This window comes from Odontomachus brunneus, unplaced genomic scaffold (assembly GCF_010583005.1).
Source record: "Odontomachus brunneus isolate Ranch 3 - 2012 unplaced genomic scaffold, Obru_v1 Obru_scaffold_020, whole genome shotgun sequence".
NCBI lineage: Eukaryota > Metazoa > Arthropoda > Insecta > Hymenoptera > Formicidae > Odontomachus > Odontomachus brunneus.
This window is the reverse complement of record NW_022639470.1, coordinates 2,015,597-2,034,270: the sequence shown is the minus strand read 5'-3', so window position 1 is coordinate 2,034,270 and position 18,674 is coordinate 2,015,597. Positions and strand designations below refer to the sequence as shown.

The 18,674-nt window shown below is 44.6% G+C and overlaps 1 protein-coding gene and 1 long non-coding RNA gene across 5 annotated transcripts in view; one reads left to right on the top strand and one right to left on the bottom strand.

The window, feature by feature from the left end:
• LOC116842051 overlaps positions 1-18,674 on the bottom strand; it is a 256,493-nt gene that overhangs the window by 17,793 nt on the left and 220,026 nt on the right. Inside the window, exon 5 of the long non-coding RNA XR_004377667.1 lies at positions 15,668-15,724. This is a non-coding gene — a long non-coding RNA (uncharacterized LOC116842051). The remainder of the gene's footprint in view (positions 1-15,667; positions 15,725-18,674) is intronic.
• Positions 1-18,674, top strand: part of LOC116842049 (neurotrimin-like) — a 206,183-nt gene that overhangs the window by 28,658 nt on the left and 158,851 nt on the right. The gene's annotated exons all lie outside the window — the stretch shown is intronic.

Below are 18,674 nucleotides of genomic sequence, written 5' to 3'. Positions count from 1 at the left end.
AATAAACGGCTCTCCGGGGAGGGATAAAGAAATTTCGCGGGCCCATCCTGCATCGGGAATCCGGCGCGCGGCATGAATGGATTCCCGATAAATGGATATCAAACGAGATAAGAAGGATACGCCATTGAAGAGAATTGGAAATAAATTTCCATGCCGTTGAGAAACATATTCGCGGCGTTGCATTCAACCGGCCCTACGCCGCCGTGTTCTTTTCTACGTAGGCGCGACTACCGCGGTAACTTCCGGTGGAGACGGCAAGGAGTGCAGGGCGGTCGCTACTCTCCGGCTACTTTCTCATTAAACGCAATGAGATTTTCAACTTATAATTTCTTTACGTAGACACAAACTTTTTTACCTTGTTACTGACCTCTCAGTACTTTTCGATGTATCCCGAGGATATAAGTGGCCATACTGAATCCAATGTTAATATTCGATGCAATTCCGTAGCTTTTGTACCATGGCGCACGGAGTAATGAACCATGGCGGAAACTTTAAGATTGAAATTCCACTTTCATCTGCGTAAGGACTCGCGTCGGGTTACGGAATAATTGCGATCGCATTCGCGCCACTCGTATTCCACGCGTGTGCTTTCGTAGGTGAGAGGAGGAGGGGACAGAGAGCTTACGAGACGATCGCGTACTTAAAATTCTACGTAAGAATTGCCGACTTCGTTCAATACCAAAGATCCTTGTTACCTGAGTCTTGAAAATATCTTGCACTTCATACACTTCATACACGGAAGGTCAGAATATATTATATTTTCTTTTCATATACATTCTCTTCAATTTTACTATACTTTCAGTAGTGCAAGAGTAGTCGGTAAGATCCATTTTGCTAAGGAGCATAGTAAATATTGCTAGAAATGTAACAAATTTTTCAACATTACACGTTTCAATTCTTAGAATATATACAAGTGGCACATATGAGATGAAAGAATAGTCAGAACGACAACGACAGAACGTCAATCTACTCCTCGATTACAAAATTCTGTAGTAATTTCTACTACAAAATTCTCTCCGTGCAATTGTTTCTTCAACAGTTCCTTTAACAAACTTGTCAAATGAGACGTTTTACAAACATTACTTCACGCACGCAACCAGGATATTTTCTGAACCCTCTGTTTTCCGTTCGCTAAAATTCATATCTCTCCCAGATTATCTTTACATCATCCTCTTACGTGAGATACTCCAAATTATCGAAAGCCGTGAGTATTATTACCGTCAATATTTTGGTGTGCATATTTTCGCGCACGTAGCAGTCTCTCCGCAGAGTGATACCTCTCCGTGTAGAGCGACGTGGATATCTTTCATCGTCGCTTCAAGACGGCTGGCCGTTGATTTTGCACGCATTTATTATTCCGGTTTAAAGGATCGGGTGGGCCGATCATCGCGCGCGTACGTAGCTATCGCGGTATTCCGTTTGAGTGCCGGTGATCGATTACCTTCCGTCCCGGCTCCTCGAGGCATGCAAAGAGAGACCGTAAGGGTTGGCGCGCGTGCACGCGTGTATCCGCGCCGCGGCTGGATGGGGCTTGGGTGAGGGTGGGCCCGGGTAGAAGAGGGCGCGAGAAGCGAGAGGTCTAACACCATTAGCGATCGCTCTTCGCCGCAACAGCTTGCAACAGATGATCCCGGGGTGCTCTTCTAGATTAGCAAACAAGGAGCCGGCACCGCTGCCACTTATCTCCCCGTAAGTGCACCATCTATTCGTTCGTTGGTTTACCGTGACTCGCTCGATTTTCGCTCTGGGGCTAAATTAAACGCGCTCGGGAGAAAAGAAGGCAACGCGCAATCCCTCGTTCTTGCGCGAGTAGTTAAGGAACCGGCACCAACCATTTTCTTCCCGTCACCCTTCCCACCTGGACTCTTTTTTCTCGCGGCGCCTCTCCCGCCAGAGAGCAGCGGCCGTCTACCTTCTCCTGGATTTTCACGTCGCTTCGCGGAGAACTGCTTCGAGAACGGAATATGAAGCAGAGTGCTTGCCGCTTTAGAATAATGTGGCCCGCCGTTTTTCGCCAGGCCCCTTTTCTTCCCCGCGCAACCACTGGCGTATCATGACGTAATGACGCGCGGTATGCGCGTTATTCGCGTGTGACGACTCGACGATGGGGCCCCGTCACTTTGCAGAAAGTCTGCCGACGCGCGTAAACACGACTCTTCGTTCTATATAACATTCCATTTCGCAAATGTATCAAAGGGTCGTTCTCCGGCGTTCGTAGTCGCGCATTACGTTCCTAACTCGACGATATATCTCCGTGCATTTCGCGCGCGCTCACACGGACGGCGTTATAGAAGAAAAGGACTTACGTCGCGCGAAAACAACAATTTCCACAACTTTTTCCTCGATTGTCAGTGTTCAATGGATATCTTTCGACCTCTTTTATATCGTCTCGTACACGTTAAATTCTTGCGAAAATGAACACACGTCAGCACTTTAAATTGCGCACAAGTCGAGAGAGCATACTTGGGAAGTACTCACGCATTTGTAAAACGTGCCGCGCACGGCGACGATTGAAGTATTTATAGCGCGGTAACGCCGTCGGGCATTGCCGTAAATACGGAGGTATATCAGTCGGAGATTTAGTGTGCGATGACGGTACGATAAGCAGCAAGTGACAAGCAGTACCATTTAAGTTCGCGTAGGGAACGTGCGGTATCGTGCACGAAGTAATTAAGAAACGATTAAATTACGTCGAGGCACGATATAGTATCGCTCGAGCGAGCGCGCACGCCGCACTGACATTTAGCGAATTGAATTAATGCAATTGGAGCGTTCGAACACGTCTAGGTATCAGGCTAATTCTGACACATAATATTCGCCGTGCGTTACACACCGCATGTAATTGTCTTCCTCGTATCGCCATATAATATCCGCGATTTGCGAGTAAGAGGAAGAGATAGAAAGAGAAAGAGAGAGAGAGAGAAAGAGAGAGAGAACGCTCGAAATAATAATGTAATACTGCATATTATACGATATTATATGTAAATTTGCGCACATACACACATGCATACATGCGTGCGCGATAGACACGTTATAATACGCGTGGATGGTGATCTGATTTGTTTTCTTGCCGAGTGCGAACCACTAGTGAAATATATATTTCGTCACAGCCAATATATCCTTTCAATTTGCGACGCGCGCGAAAAATATGGGCATGAACCCTCGTGTCGATAAATTTCAGTCCGCGTATATTAATTCAACATATCCATCTCGAGGAAGATGCATCGACATGCCATTCTAGGGTGTGCCGGCATACACTCTCGCGGAATTAGAGCATCAACCCCTTATGACATTGCGCGATATCGACTGCATCGTACATCACCGACGCTATCTCGAAGGAATCGCGTTTAAAAATGCATGCGACGCAATAAGGACGAAACAACAAGCGGGAGGAATAGACGGGAAGTATTTCGCTCGAATACCTAAATAAAACAGACTAAAAATGTATGCAGCTTCCTGTACTCGAGGAGAACAGGGTAAAGAATAATCTCGTCCTTGCGCTGTTTATGGAACTTTATATATGTGATATGCCATACTCTTTTGTAGGCGTAATTGGGTCATATCTTCTCTCAAAGAGACAAGAGCGAGCTATGTGGTGGATATCATGTTGTGAGCATTCTTCGAAGCGCATTCTCTATAAGCATTTAACCGAGAAACTACGACGCACTTCTATGCCGATGTAGCGTGATGTTAGCATTAATATTTGTATTATTCATCGTTGTGCTATTCATCAAACGAGTCTCGTTACTTGTCCCGTTTTATAACCGAGGAGAAAAAATTTATAAATGTTATGTGCCGTTACTACTTTCTCACAAGATTCATTTTATTCTTATGTTCGTGAAGAATATTTCATTCGGAAATACCAAAATAACAAATGCTTCAAAATATTACATTAAATATGAGTAGTCATATATATTTGAAGTTCAGCTAGAAATAAGTGACAAGCATTTATTCTTGTCTAATATTGAATATGCAGAAGACAGAATATAGAAGAAGAAAACATCATAAAACTGACGCGAGGTTGATTGAATATAGAAAATGCATGAAATTAATTCTGGATTACAGTATGCATGTTCTGTTATTTTTCTTTCTACGAAAGTGACGTTATTATAACGAAACGTCAGCTTCATTTATTTCAAGCACTAAAGTCACCAGATCGAAAATTTCACATTGGTTTTCGACTGGTTTCACGATAGCTTCGTGTCCCAATATCACTTTTCCATAAACCCATATTGGAAACTATCTAAAAATATCTCTTATCGATTGTCGCGTTTCGCGTGCTACATCCCTTCTCTTGTAAAACTGCCGTACGCGCTCGCAAAACGCGTCCCGTATATTTTCCTGCGCTACGTCAGCCGCTGCGAAAGGAGAAACGCTGCTTTATTATAGTCGGCGATGTTAAACGTTCGATAATTGTCAAGAGCGTACGCCACTTATATCGCTCCATTCGACTAATTGCCAATTGACAAGACGATTAGCACAAGACGAAATAAGTTGTCATAGTTTTATTGCCCTCCCGCGAACGGACGGCGATTATACGCAGCTAACCGCTCATCAAACTGTTCGCGTTCCTCCCTTACGACAGACGGGTGGTGCCTATTCATTAACCACCGTCTGGGTCGACAAATGTAACGTCACGGTGAAACCTTCCGTCACTTTCACGTTTTCGCACGTACGCATACACATATACGCGCACGCGTTCTCTCTTTCTCTTCATGCACATTACGCTCATACGCGAGCGCTTCAATTTCAGAAGTTAATAGCGCACGATCCAACGGAGGAAACAATATTTCTGAGTCGCCGTTCTACCCCTTCAATTCGTCGTCCTCCCTATCCCCCTGTGCTAGGGCTGATTATTCTTAACGGCGAAACGTCTGCTAACTTTTACCCGAGAAGTTATTAATCGACATCTCACCGATATTTCGCCTCTATTAGAAAGCGCTCGTTATAATCGCTTTTTATTCGTCGCTCCTCCATTCATGCGGCGCGGCATAGCTCCTCGGACTTAATGGACGTAATTCGGTGGAAAGAACAATTCTTTCAGCCCCATCGCCTCTTCTGCCGCCGCCGCCGGCTGCCAACGCCAACGCCGTCACCCCGTCGCCGGTTACGCTCTACCGCCGATCTCGCGGCGAGCTAAGCTCGGCCGACTTAATCCGAAATGCAGCAAAGTTTCTTCGAGAGAGTTCTGAAGCGGCGGGCAATTGGCCGTGCCACGCGGATAGAATAGAGCTCGGAGGCAATTTCATGACAGCGTCTTGGGATGATTGGATCACCGTGTCGAGCTCGATAACCCCTTCTGGCCCACGTGTGTGGTCTCTTCTCTCTCTCACTCTCTCACTTTCTCGTTTCCACCCTCAAGTGTGTCGCGCTCAAGCTAGCTCGCACTTGCTTGCGCCCTTATCAATATATAACCTCATTACAACGGCGCGTATATGGGAATTCCAATTATCCGCGCCTCGTCGTGGGAAATAAACTTTTTATTAAATCCCGCCACGGTTTCGATCCGTCGTCGAGGGATGTGTGCCGCCACATGAGAGGGTTAATACGGTCCCGATGATCCGCAATGCGGGGAAAGAAGCGAAAAGACTCTATATAAGCGCTACGTGCAAGTCGAACTAAACGTTGTATTTTGAAGATATTCCAAGAAGACGGAGGCGCGAGGGACGGAAGGTTTGAGCGACGAGGAGCGCGAGTTTTCGCAAAGTCGCGAGGCAAAGAGAGGTGTCACACGCAAACCTTTCTGCGGCGCCGTCGTCTCTCGTCCGCTGTTTGGTTTATATAGAAAGCCGTGAACTCTGCGCCGACCCGTTTCTGTCACACCGGTTCACAATGTCAATTGCAAACGAATACCATTCATCGCGCTTTAATGCGGTCTCGAATGTTGGATTTCTCCCTGCGGTCTCGCAGCAGATGAATATTAACAAAATATTTAATTAGGAAACGCGGATGCCACGGACGGCGAGCCCGTTTCTTCCGCGTATTTTGTTACACGAGTCGATGATCTTATCATTACATTCATGTGTAAATACTTGTACGTTATACAGATTCTGCAAATATGAAGTAGTGTTGGCGTTCTACGTGATGACGTTGAGCTTTGCATCGAAAATCAGTTTTGATCAATTTATTAACAGTACGCTCTGCTCTTTAACGAATTTGGGACTATGACTATTTTTCAGTTAAAATTCTTGAGTTATTAATTAACTCGCGTTCTGCGAAACTGATGGCGCCTATCAGACACCGCACACAAAGCGCTATTTTCGAGATTTTAATTTTAACTCTCGAATGCACGTGCTTTTACAAGAGCACACCTCGCTGCAAAGTCATCTCTCGCGTTATATATATAACGTTATATATATATATATATATATATATATAACGGAACCTATTATTAAAACGTCTTAAAGACGTGCACTAGTACAGTTTCTATTAACACGAGAGAGATGTGCACGGTGAATCTAAGGATTAAATCGTAATTGAATTATAAGGCCAATGGCGTTGGGTTCGCGGCACTCGAAAATTCCGCGTCGATCCTCTCTCTCTTACTCTCCTCTTTTTATTCTCGTCGACCCGTTGCCTAAGAGACGGTATTTCGCTTTTCTCCCTTCATCGCGAGGCTGCAGATATTCAGAGTACGAATTGGCGCAGCTGCAGCGATGTATTTCAACGGCGTACTTTGCTCGGTCGCTTCTTCATCTTCATTTACCAGACAAAGGCATCGTGAAAATATAACTTTCACAATTTAACTTTAAATACAATCATAATTCGAGAATTAACTCGAGGAGGAACGTGGGACGGAGTGTATGTACCTATATATATATATATAGAAATCACCGAGAGAAAATAAGAATCGGTGTGCTTATCGCGGAAAGCTCATCGCGACAGGCCTTCGTGACAACGTAATTCCGAATGAATTTCTGTAACGTAATTTGTCTTTCGTATTAGTGGCGTCATTAAAGTTTCAAAATTCCTCGACGCTCCCTCCGCTTTCGCATTTAATGCGCCAGGAAATCGTCTCGCGAAGTTACGACGTAAAGATTAAAGAGTCGGGGGAGGTGGAAGGCCTGTGCTGCCCGGCAACAAAAACGACCCCTTCCGTCATTGTTCGCTCGCTTTACGAGCGTGTTAATCTCTTACCCCACCACCACCGTCGGCTTTACTACTCTCATTCGCCGTTACGTGCGTAACGTGCGCTTGATTGTTATTCACGGAAGGACACGCAGTCTGAAACCAAATTTATCTATTACCTCCTCGTTGTCGCTGCCGTAACGGATTTCGCGACAGACCTTACACGTGCATACTAAATCCGAAATTATGGGCCAACGCCGCGCGGCGCCACGCGCTTGTCTGCTCCCTTGCGAACGCGCGTCGGCGCGTTAATTTATTAATTGGAACGCTTATTTTGCAGGTGGAACGCGCTTTGTCCGCGTGACATTCATTTCATGGTATAAAAAGCCATGGCGAAGGAAAAGAGGCCGCTTGTTCTCCTCGTGTTTCTCACAGGGCAGGGCACGGTGGGAAGGGTAGATGAAATTATTAATATCGCTTTTTCCCCCCGAAAGCTATAGGTGTTCTGAGGGTGCGCTGAGTAGCACCCGGCAACATTCTGGAAATACCATTGCGCTTTACGCAGCTGCATCAGAGAGACGTTACGATCCGCGAGCGAAGATTAATAGTGCATACCAGATTTCTGTATGAACTAATGGTTTCTTACAAATCGCTTTATTTTCAGATCAACATAGGCGTATATAAAGTGATACATGAGAACCTGGGGTCTTTTCACTAAAATAACATCCGCGTAATTCGTTCGAGACTTCCGCGAATAATGGAAAATGCGGAAATCCTGGGAACGCGTAACGACTCGCACCATCATTTTTTTTCTCCGGGCAATAAAATTTCGCATTCGTCAGCAGCACCGGGAAATAAAGCCGAATAACGTAACGAAAACATTATCAATGGGTATTGCCGCTTCCCGAGAGCGGTTGCGTAGAAAATGTTCTGCACAATGCGCGTACGAGATAGAGACAGAGAGAGAAAGAGAAAGAGAGAGAGAAAGAGATAGAGAGAGAGAGAAAGGGGGAAGAAGAGAAAAGGGTGGACACGCGGAAAGGTCGGATGTCGGCATCAAGTTCCGTGTCGAGGGACAAAATTAGCGTTGCGATTTGGGTACGCGCGATCGGGATAATTTGGTTTCGTCGATTGCAATTCGAGCCCTCGACGTGGCAACAATTCGTTCTCCGATTTCGCGAACGTTTCTACCGTTCCGTTACGTAACCGCACACCCGTCACCGATTTTGCGTCCGCGTTGAAAGCCACGTGATGACGATGATTATGCCTCACATATTACGTCACTTTGTACTTTCGCGGTGCACGCGGGTGTTTACCGGTGTATCGCCGCTACGCCAGGTCGATTCCACTGACGAAACGTTTTACGGATTCCGCGACTCCCGAGTTCGGACTCTGCAAAATGCAACAAACAGACGATTGAGCGAGTCGATGATTTACCCGATTGTTCCTCCTCCTTCTCGCCTGATATGTTTTGTCATTTAAGCCACCAGCGCGTTATTATCGATTCTTAGTCGCTGTGGATTGCTCTCCAAGTTTAGCGATTAATTTACGAAGTGCTTTTCTCTCTGAGTTATACCGTGAGTTTCGAATCGAAATTTCCACCCCGGCGCTGTGTCTCACAGGGGACACTCAGGAAGTGTTACGACTGCTTTTCAAAAATGCATTTTTGGACTCATCGAGGCAACTTCAACGATATATATCACTATCACCCAAACGGCCACGTAGACCAAACATCGGGTTGGCCAATTTTGGCCAAAATTGGTGGTAGTAATATATATCATTGATTTTATCTCAATTAATGCTTTCCAAAAATATATACATCTTTGAAATATGTCAACAGGATATAAAGTTATATATTCACAAATAATTTCACATTATTGGCTAAATTTTGACTTCCGATTTTTAACCAATGTTTTCATTTCGCGCAGCAATGTTATATATTGGTGAGCTTTGTTATATATTGCCTTACACAAGTGCACACTTGAGTACACTTTTCAAAAATATATACATTATTGAAAAGTAGACGTAACACACATTCGTCGGATTTGGACAAATCTCTTATTTGCACCCACGAGGAAACGTTGAACGTCAGGCAGGTATTGCAATTTTTATTTGTTACTTCAATATGTACTCGTTATCATCTGACATGTTACTGACGTGTTATCAACGCGAAAACAGCAACACGATATGCATGCGGAGTCAGTTCTTTTTTTTCCGGATACGGTCAATGCTATTTCACTCCGCTGTGGCTGAATACAAAGGCTTGAGGATTTTCGTTAAAATTTTCGGCTGTTCTGGACAATATAGGATATCCGTTTTCGCGATTTTTATTCATCGATAAAATAAAAATTCAAACTGCGTTAAAACAATTTTCCTTTCAAACTTTCTACGTCCATCACTGCGGATCCCTCAAAACAAAAAAAGAACAAGAGAAAGAAAGAAAGAGAGGGAGAAAAGAAATAGAGACAGCAAAGCAAATACATATACGATAGTTGTGCTCGGAAAGCTGTTGCAAGACAATGTTGGCACTTATTCACGCGCTCCGATCGAAATCCGTATACCCGTGTCATCGAAGAAAGCAGGAATAGAAGTTATAACAAATGCAAGCGTTACGTGTTGCTCCGCAGTCAGTTTTTTCTCGTCTTCTAGTCAGAGGAGTAGGTCGCGCGATAAATTATGGTTCGCGGCGTATCACCTGCCAGTAAGAACCGTGTCGTGCAAGCGAGCGAGCAAGCGAACCGGATGGTTATTAACATAACTTACAATAATAAACACACATACGGCTAGACCCCGACGAGATCCAAACGTGGCCGTCGCAATTTTCGTGGCGCCGAGCCATTACCACGGCGGCGTAATACTCCTTTTTTATTTCGGTAATTGCGAAGCGCGTCGGCGAGCACACAGCGACTGCAGCCGGCATTGTATAAACGATTCAACATAAATTTCACGGTGGCCGTGCTGCGCCCGTGGAACTTTATAGTCAACGTAAAATGCAGAAATGGTTTATTGACGACCTTAAAATAACACGAATGCCGCCTGCGATGTTAATCGCGACACCGCGATAACGAAATCGGCGGCCCGCGTACACGAAGATCGGAATTACACTGTTAAAGCGCGAAAATACGACGTTGAGCATCATACTGCTTGATTTCGTGGTAGACCAAATATATTGATAAGTGTATTTGCATCGTGAGAGAGCGTGACGCGCCTCTATGACAGTAAATAATTGACACGTCCAGTCGGAGATTCGTGTGCACGACTAGTTTGCATATTGACGGATGCAGTCCGATTAAATAGCGCGGAATTTATACCTTTCGACGAGGCTTAACTTCGACTCCGTTCTGTTTATTTTTACGATCGTCGACGAGTTCATAAAACGCGCAACCAATGTTCTTTCGAGTACACAGCCCGCGTTGTACCAGCCCGAACCAAATACTGCTTTTCATGACCAAAACTATTCCGGGTATCCGTGTCGGTTTCCGTTTGTGTATCATTGCGCGCGGTCTCTCTCTCTCTCTCTCTCTCTCTCTCTCTCCCCTCCTGCTTCAGTACATGCTTATCATAATAAAATTACCATGAACGGGAGAGCCCGAGAGAGAGAAGACGAGAGACGGAGAAATGAAAAGAGCCGACTACGAAACGCTCCCGCGCTGAAATAACGAGAAGAAGAAGAGAACGCACAAATTTCCCGGGGAAGTACGTCGACGCACCTGTAATTTCGCTGGAACGACGAGCAACCCGCGATGCAACGCGAGCATTACGATAATCGAATCAGGCCGAACGCACGTGCATGCGAGGTGGATTTTTCGGTTATAACCCTCGTTCCCTCGCTCCCTTGCCAATTCGCGTTGCGTGCATCGAGCCAATTGCGCACTGATATCGTACGGACTGTAAGCATTTACCAGACGTGACGCGTATACTTTTCCTCCGTAGGGCGCGTCTCACACGGCGTGCTTCGCGGGTGTCTTCTCTCGTCTGCTGTCTCTCTCTTTCTCATCGGGACGTGCGGCGCATCGCTGAATCTCTCTTAACGATATAATTGAGTTAACTGACGCTATTATCCGAGTACAATGCTAAATAGTATAATTGACTTAAATATGCCGTTCCACTATGTGCCGTCGAGTCGGTGAGTGGGGGGAGAGAGAGAACCCGGCGAGAGGAACACCGGGGGAAGAAGAGAACGGCCGGCAGTGGGAAACCGCGCGAGGGGACAAGGGGACGTTACTTTTTCACTTTACTTTCATAACTGAAACCGTTGAATATTAATGTCCGCGAGCGAGGTACTCAGGAGCTTCTTAGCGAAAGGAGCGACCATCTCCGTGAAATGGAAATGAGGAAATTATAAGAGTAACTGGGTAAATTGCGAATAAAGGCTATTATTGACACGCGCTCGGGGAGCTTGTAAAGGGAACGCGGCGGTGATAAAGGCACGATTCATCATGTCTCGTGGCCGATGGCGCGCGTCGTCATGTATATGGATACACCGCCGTGAGACCATTATAATCTGGCCGTTTCGCGAATTCAAACGGAATTCGCGGCATCCACTTGGCACAATGGACTCATCGCAATAAGAACACCGCCCGGTAACGGGCCCCGGTTTGAACAATCGTGCGGCGCGGTTAATCCCACCGATTTCGCCCGACATAGCCCTCTCTCTTTCGCGCGGCTGTTCCCCGCCTGATACGAAAGTAATAACGTACGGCTAGACGCGGGTCCATCCGCGTTACACTCCATATATTCAAATTAGTTATTTCGGCTACGTGAAATATCGTTAAAGTGGATCAAGTTTCGCTTGTATTTCAAGTCGCGGCCGGTTTCCTTAATCCGATCCCGCCGCAACGAAACACGAGTAACATTTAACGGCCGCGCTTTACGACCGTGACATGTAAAACGGAGAGGAATAAATCCGCCGGAATAACAATTGTAACACGCGCGTGTAGACGTGATGTAATAAATCGCGCCATGAAAGCCAAGGAGTTTTCATCAAATGGAAATGCTCCGATTTCATCATGCACATTGAATACGAATCTTATAAATGATTTAACAGATATCCACTACGTAAGACAAAAAAGAATGAAACACGTGCTATTTGAATTATTATTACAACGGTATGTGCGACCCCCACGCTCTCGAGGATTAATCCCGGATTTTATCCGCCAGATATTTGCTGTGCTTTTAAGTAAGATCGAGAATTTTTATACTTTGTTAACATTCCGCGCGAGGGAGACGAGGAAGAGAGTTAATTATGATGAGCACTTATACATGACTAATCGGAGTCTCAAGAAGCTAGAAGTAGATGCAAATTTGTTGGTAGTCTAACGTCGATAATCAGAGATTGTCTAAATTGAATCTAATCTAGCTATGTCTAGTTGCGGCGGGCTAAATAGGATTACGTATCCTAAGACGAGATGCGAAGTTTAACTGAATTCAAATGCCGTCGTAGGAAACTTAAAGAAGCTTTGGAATCCCGAAAATAAGAATTAATTCGCTAATTCGGCCGCGTTTTTGTTGGCGCTTCCTCGAGTAGTGCGAATCCGCGCGCGTGTAAAATAATTTCCAAGTTCCACAGTTTCGAGGCAAATTTTAGAACTAACCAGAGAATCGATTCTCGATGGAGGATAATGCTCCAAGAGAATATTTGGATTCGAATTCGTTTCTCGTATGTTAAAAATAGAACGTCAATGCAAAAGTGTTGTTCCGCCGCAATAATAATGGCGAACTGAAACATTGCTTGCACTTTTACTTTTTGCAAGAGCCACAGGGGTTCTCGCGCTAATACGTTATTATTCTCCTCTCCACTTTGTAATATGCCTGGCAGCCAGAATTTTCATCTCTCTCGCAACACAAACGCACCACCTGCTCTCGGTTGTTGTGCAGACGGTTGAATGGTGTTATGACGCAATGCGATTGTATATAATTGTAAGTTACAAACTGTTATCAACGTAACTGATACCGCACAATTGCGGATTGAGTTCCGGTCGCTTAAGGTGATTTTGAAATACTCTCTGCGCCAATTTATTAGCGAAATCGAATGAAATTTCACGTATACGCTCGGGATTTTGTATTTCAACCAAATTTCTCCGTTTGACCGCGACGGCTGAATTTTGCTTCCTTTTCCCGGTAAACTGCACACAGCGTGCATTATCCTTTAGGCCACTCGATCTTCGCTTAAAAAACTTGGAAGTGAAACTGCCAAGCTACTACCCCCGCTACTCACCTACTACTGCGTGAAATCGGAACGAAGGGATTATATCGTAACGATCGCAGAAACGTCGACGGAACGAGTCGCGCAAATTGCAAACGGATCGAAGGAAATAATACAATTATCGCGATTCGCCGTTGAACACGATAAGAATCTTTGCTCGATCGGAGACGGGATGATGGATCCAACGGCGCCAGACTCCGCGACGTAGCTCGACGAACGAGCATCAGCCCGTGGTTTTACCCGCGGTCGCGTCGGCTTCCCTGTCTCGCTTAGCCGGCTTTGCGCGAGATATCGCGGAAGGAAGACGAAATCTTTCCTTTTTTTTCTCCCCCCTTTTTCTCTTTCTCTCTCTCTCTCTCTCTCTCTCTCTCTCTCCACGTGGAGTTTTCTTTCGAAGTCATCACGTCTGATATGCGCACCCGAGTTAGATAGATAGAGGTAACAGGCGGAGGAGTCGGGCCGCAGAATGGCGCGACGGCGACGGGGTGGTGGATGGGGTAGTCGCAAAATCGTCGTAGCACCGTCGTTTGCGCGGCAACTTTCCAGCTTCAGATAGATGAGCGGGGAAGTTTGAAAAAGCGCTCGCCGTCGTTCTCTCCCGCTCTAAGACCCCAACGCTTTTATTACTCGCGCAAAGTCCGCCACGAGCTCCACTGCCGAGGCCGCGGTACCACCACCACCACCGCCACCGCCACCGCCGCCGCCGCCGCCGCCGCCGTCGCTGTCGCCGTCGCCGCCGTCACCACCACCGCACCGCACCGGTGTGGTTCCGGCTTAATGTGCGGCCTGGATTTATCTGCTAGTAATCAATCGTGCGGCGAGGGAGGAACGAGCGGATTACAAGGACGCAATATTTATCACGCCGAACGGTTCATTTGCATGATTTATGTCCCGCCGAATTCCGGAAGTGCTGGATTATTTATGCGGAATTCGCGCCCGCGTGCCTAGCGCCCCGTATAATGATCCCGGATTCCGCATCGGCGGAATCTCTTAGCTGCCGCGGGACACCCTTCCGCCGTCGTTGACAGACCGCAATCTGAGCGCTTTTTCACTGATCGAAACTACGGGGCTGGGGTGGCTCAGCCGAACTTTCCCGACGAATCTTATTAACATTTAAATATCAGAAGAGCGAACGTCTGTGCACGCGCGCATTTCTATGTTCGTATTTATGCCGCACGGGAAAAACAACTCCGTTAGTGTAACTGAATTTCCTGTTATTTGTGGAGACCAGATAAAAGACTCGGTTGTGGGAACAAGAAGATTGCTGTACGAAAGAGTTCTATTCAGCCAATTTCTTTCAGTTATCTCAACCAAGTTTTGATGTAGCCAAGTATTTAGCCAAGTATGTAGCCAAGTATTACAAATATTTTCGTTCACAATAACAGAGATATTATTTTTCATCGGCAAGTTTTGTTCTGGTTTCTATATTCAGTTACTCGAACTAGAATTTCTTCTTTCGTGTAGAACACGAATTCATACGCGGCAGCCGGGAGTATAAACGTTGCACACTTATACCTGGTACTTATAGCTTTGAGATCTTCTTTTATTTTGAGTATTTCAGAAAATATTAAGATAAAAATATTAACTTCAATCGTTAATTCCTGTTGCTTCAAATAATTTCCTAGCTTTCGAGCTTACCGGCTAAAAATATATTTGGTATCGTTTATTAATTAAATCAGTGATATTTTTCTACCCAATATATATTATTCCTAAGCTTTCTTTAAATTTATTTCTCCCAATACGTTCTATATTTAATCTTCTTTATTATGAAGATAGATTATCTATTAGATATATTAAAAGAGAAAAAGCGCTTCCATCTCTATTACAAATTTATCAACATTATAATCATACCAAATGAGATTGTATGATCATGATAATTGTCTCTTTACTTTGATCCATAATAATAATATTAATCTCGTCTTATGTTATAAACATATAATAAACAAGATAAAGAAAGGAATCTGAACAATTCGATCGTAAATGAAAGAGATTGCACGCGTCAGTATGTTTGCCGTGCTTTATTCGATCACGATGTTCAAGTCTTCCACGTAGACAATGAGAGAACAATACAGATACGTGCAAGAACGTGTGGCAAAGAGATTGCTTTTTGTTTCATGTTGCTACGTCGACTAATTCGCGAACTATAGCTGTTTAAAGCCACGTTATCAACATTAGGTTACAGCTCGACTCTCGCGTTAGTGATGGCACTCGCTTTCTCTATGGCACATTATGTTTCTTTTCATGTTGCACTTTTCTCTCTGACTGAAGTGGAGAGACCGCGTAAATGGCAATACTTGTCTATACTATGAGAAGAGGCAAGGTTGTCGTCGAGGTCGCTGCGTACCATTACATTCGTACGAAATATCCACGCGTAAACAAAGGGCATTGACTCACCGTAATAATGTCGGCCAAGTCGATGTAAACAAGTTCATTTGTAGACGTCGTAGGAGCCTGTAACAAAAATCATTAAAAAAGGAAAATTATCGTGTTTCCGATAAACGTAAAATCGTTCTTTTGTGGAAACTAAGAATCATACGTGTATGAAAGACATCAGAGTCTTCCATTAAAGTGGATATTGGTCTATGTTAAAAACCAATGGGTTTGAATTTGTAACACGAAGCATTAGTCTTATATTTTTCACGGAAGTGTGATCCTCTCTAAAAGAAGGCATGTAAGAGATTTAATTGTTGCCACTTTTCCACGATGCTGATTGGTTCTCTCGTTTAGCTCACTTCATGTGGGCTGCGGCTTGCTTCGTGTCGTTTGCGCCTGTCAAATTACCAGGCAAATAGCTGTCATCGCGTTGTTTAGGTCACGAAAAAAAAATACAGAAGAGATATGTCTCTCTCTGTCTCTCCCTGTCTTTCCCTGTCTCTCCTGCCTCTCCTGTCTCTCTCTGTTTCTCCCTGTCTCTCCCTATCTCTCCCTGTCTCTCCCTGTCTCTCCCTCTCTCTCTCTGTTTCTCCCTGTCTCTTCCTGCCTCTCCCTGTGTCTCCCTATAATTATTAATTAATTAAAGTGTATTTTAATTTAATTTTTATTTTATTTTTATTTTACATTTTTTATTGTTTTTTATTAGCTATATGGCGCACGCGTAGCGTGCGCATGTATTGTTCTAGTTTAAAAAAAAAGCAAAATGCCAACAATGATAACTTTACTCTGATCTACGCATATATAAGATGTCTGGATTTAGTTGTTCGAGTAACTCGATAATTACACTCGTGATTTAAAAAATGGTAAAGGAGTTTCCCATTCAGTTTAACGAGTTTTACCTGCACGAGCGGTCGGATACCTAAATCCAGTCATCTTGTATAACTTAATATTGGAGGAAAAAGAACCAAAGTTCTAATATAGTGTTGATTTAGCTGTAAACTAGGCTAAAAATAAAATTGGCTATTTTCAGTTAAGACAAACCTGTTTTCTACAGGCGACGAATGCAAATAACAGTAAAAAACCGTCGTTACATTCGAGAGGAAGAAAGCTCTTATTTATCATAATTTATTTTAATTTATTATATGATGTCATTTTAAATTTCCGTTTCTTGTACAGCGCATGAAAATGCGTATCTTCCTCGGGATATTTTAAAATTTCAAGAAATATATTGCGACCTCTTAAGAAGAACCACTGGCGAACCCCCAAATGGTGCTGTGACCCGCGCGAATCGCAGGCCCAATAATGAGGATATATTACAGCCCTCTCCCCTCTGTCGTTCTCAGTCTCACCGAAGTACCGAGGGAAAAGTTTACGGCCGCGTGCTTTCCTCTCGGGCTCGATTGCGTCTCGATAAGTCGTCCTCATCAAGTCTTGAAGTTCTCACTGTCGTGAAAATGACGCACCACGAGGCGACTTATGCATTAAGGCATCACGGAAAATATGATAAATACGCGAAGAAGAAATTTCCTCTTCTTCATCAACCACCGTCCATTATTGATCTATCTATTTTAGTACATAATATTTTGCCCGTAAAAATAAAAAGTTGCAGCAGGCTACCGTATATTCCGGTGTGCCTTTTTAGTATGATGCAACGAAGCATTTAACAGCCAGATATATACCCCAATTTCACTCGCGAAGCACTAAGTACATAAAAAATTGAAATTATGTCGACAGACTTAAAAAGAGGCCGCGCAATATCGCCGCATGAGCGAGACAATTTGGCACGAACTAGACAATTCGGCACGAACGACTTTAGAATTTGATAACAGGCATGCGAGTCGCTTGGAACTCTCAAATACGCGCAGTTATTCCGCCGTCGAACTCTTATATCGAAACGGCGAGTTCGTTGTACTTCGTAAACTTTTCAATTCTCAATAAAAGAAAGTAGCGTCGACCGTGGGATTATACGCCGGCAAAAGTTCGGATTACCCTCGAATTGTTACTTCTGCTCATGATTATGACATAAGAGTATCGCGAAAGACTGTTCTGCGCCCGAATGCAATACGCATATCTCGACCGCAGTTTTCCGCGCCAATCTGTCTGAATTTTGAAAGAGACCGCAAGGAACAATTGGAGAACTGAATTTATTTCCGGATTTAACGGAACCCAAAGTTTGAAATTTAATTTGAGACGTAATAACTCAAAAGATATTGCAGCGAAGTACCGGACCACTTTGTATCACCACTTGATATCGAATCGTAAGGAGACAAAGTTGGGTAAGATCTTACAGATATCGCGTAATGTGTAAAATTTCAAAGTATGTTTAAAAAAAAGAAGAATGTTTATTATCTCGCGTTACGTGTTACCCGCCGCCAATTTTTTTCTTTCCGCCAGTCGTGCAATTTCATCGCGTGGAAATCGCTTTAGCTGAAAAAGTTCTTTAGAGCGCAACGCGCGGTTACGCGTCGGGGAGTTATAGAGGATTATTTAAAAAATTATTTTTTTTTGCTCGGTAACACCTAGCATGGCACGAACAATCTCGCGGAGTCACCGATGCGGAATAAAATGTAACAGCGCGACTATTCGGCGTCATTTCGCGCTCTATCGTATACGTGTCGTTTGCGCACAGCCAGGCGGAATTCTCAGAGGCCGCTGGCTTTAGTTGAATAATTACCGCATTCGATACCGTTAACCTAAATCACAAACATGGCTTTTACGTTATGTGCCGTGATGTAACCTGAAGCGCGCGGCCGAGCACGCGGAGAGAGTTGCCGTTCTCGAATCTAACTGGGGAAGCAGCACGGAGCGCGTTGCGTGTTGTATGTAACGCCGCGCCGGAATTAATAATGTAACCGCCGCTGCACCATGTTTCAAGCATGACGCGGAAAATTAGCCCAGCCTGCTGCTCGCTTAAAAGATTTTTCACTCTCGGATGTAAGTACGTCTCAACGGAACACGGCGCCGCAATTTCTCTCTCTCTCTCTCTCTCTCTCTCTCTCTCTCTCTCTCTCTCTCTCTCTCTCTCTCT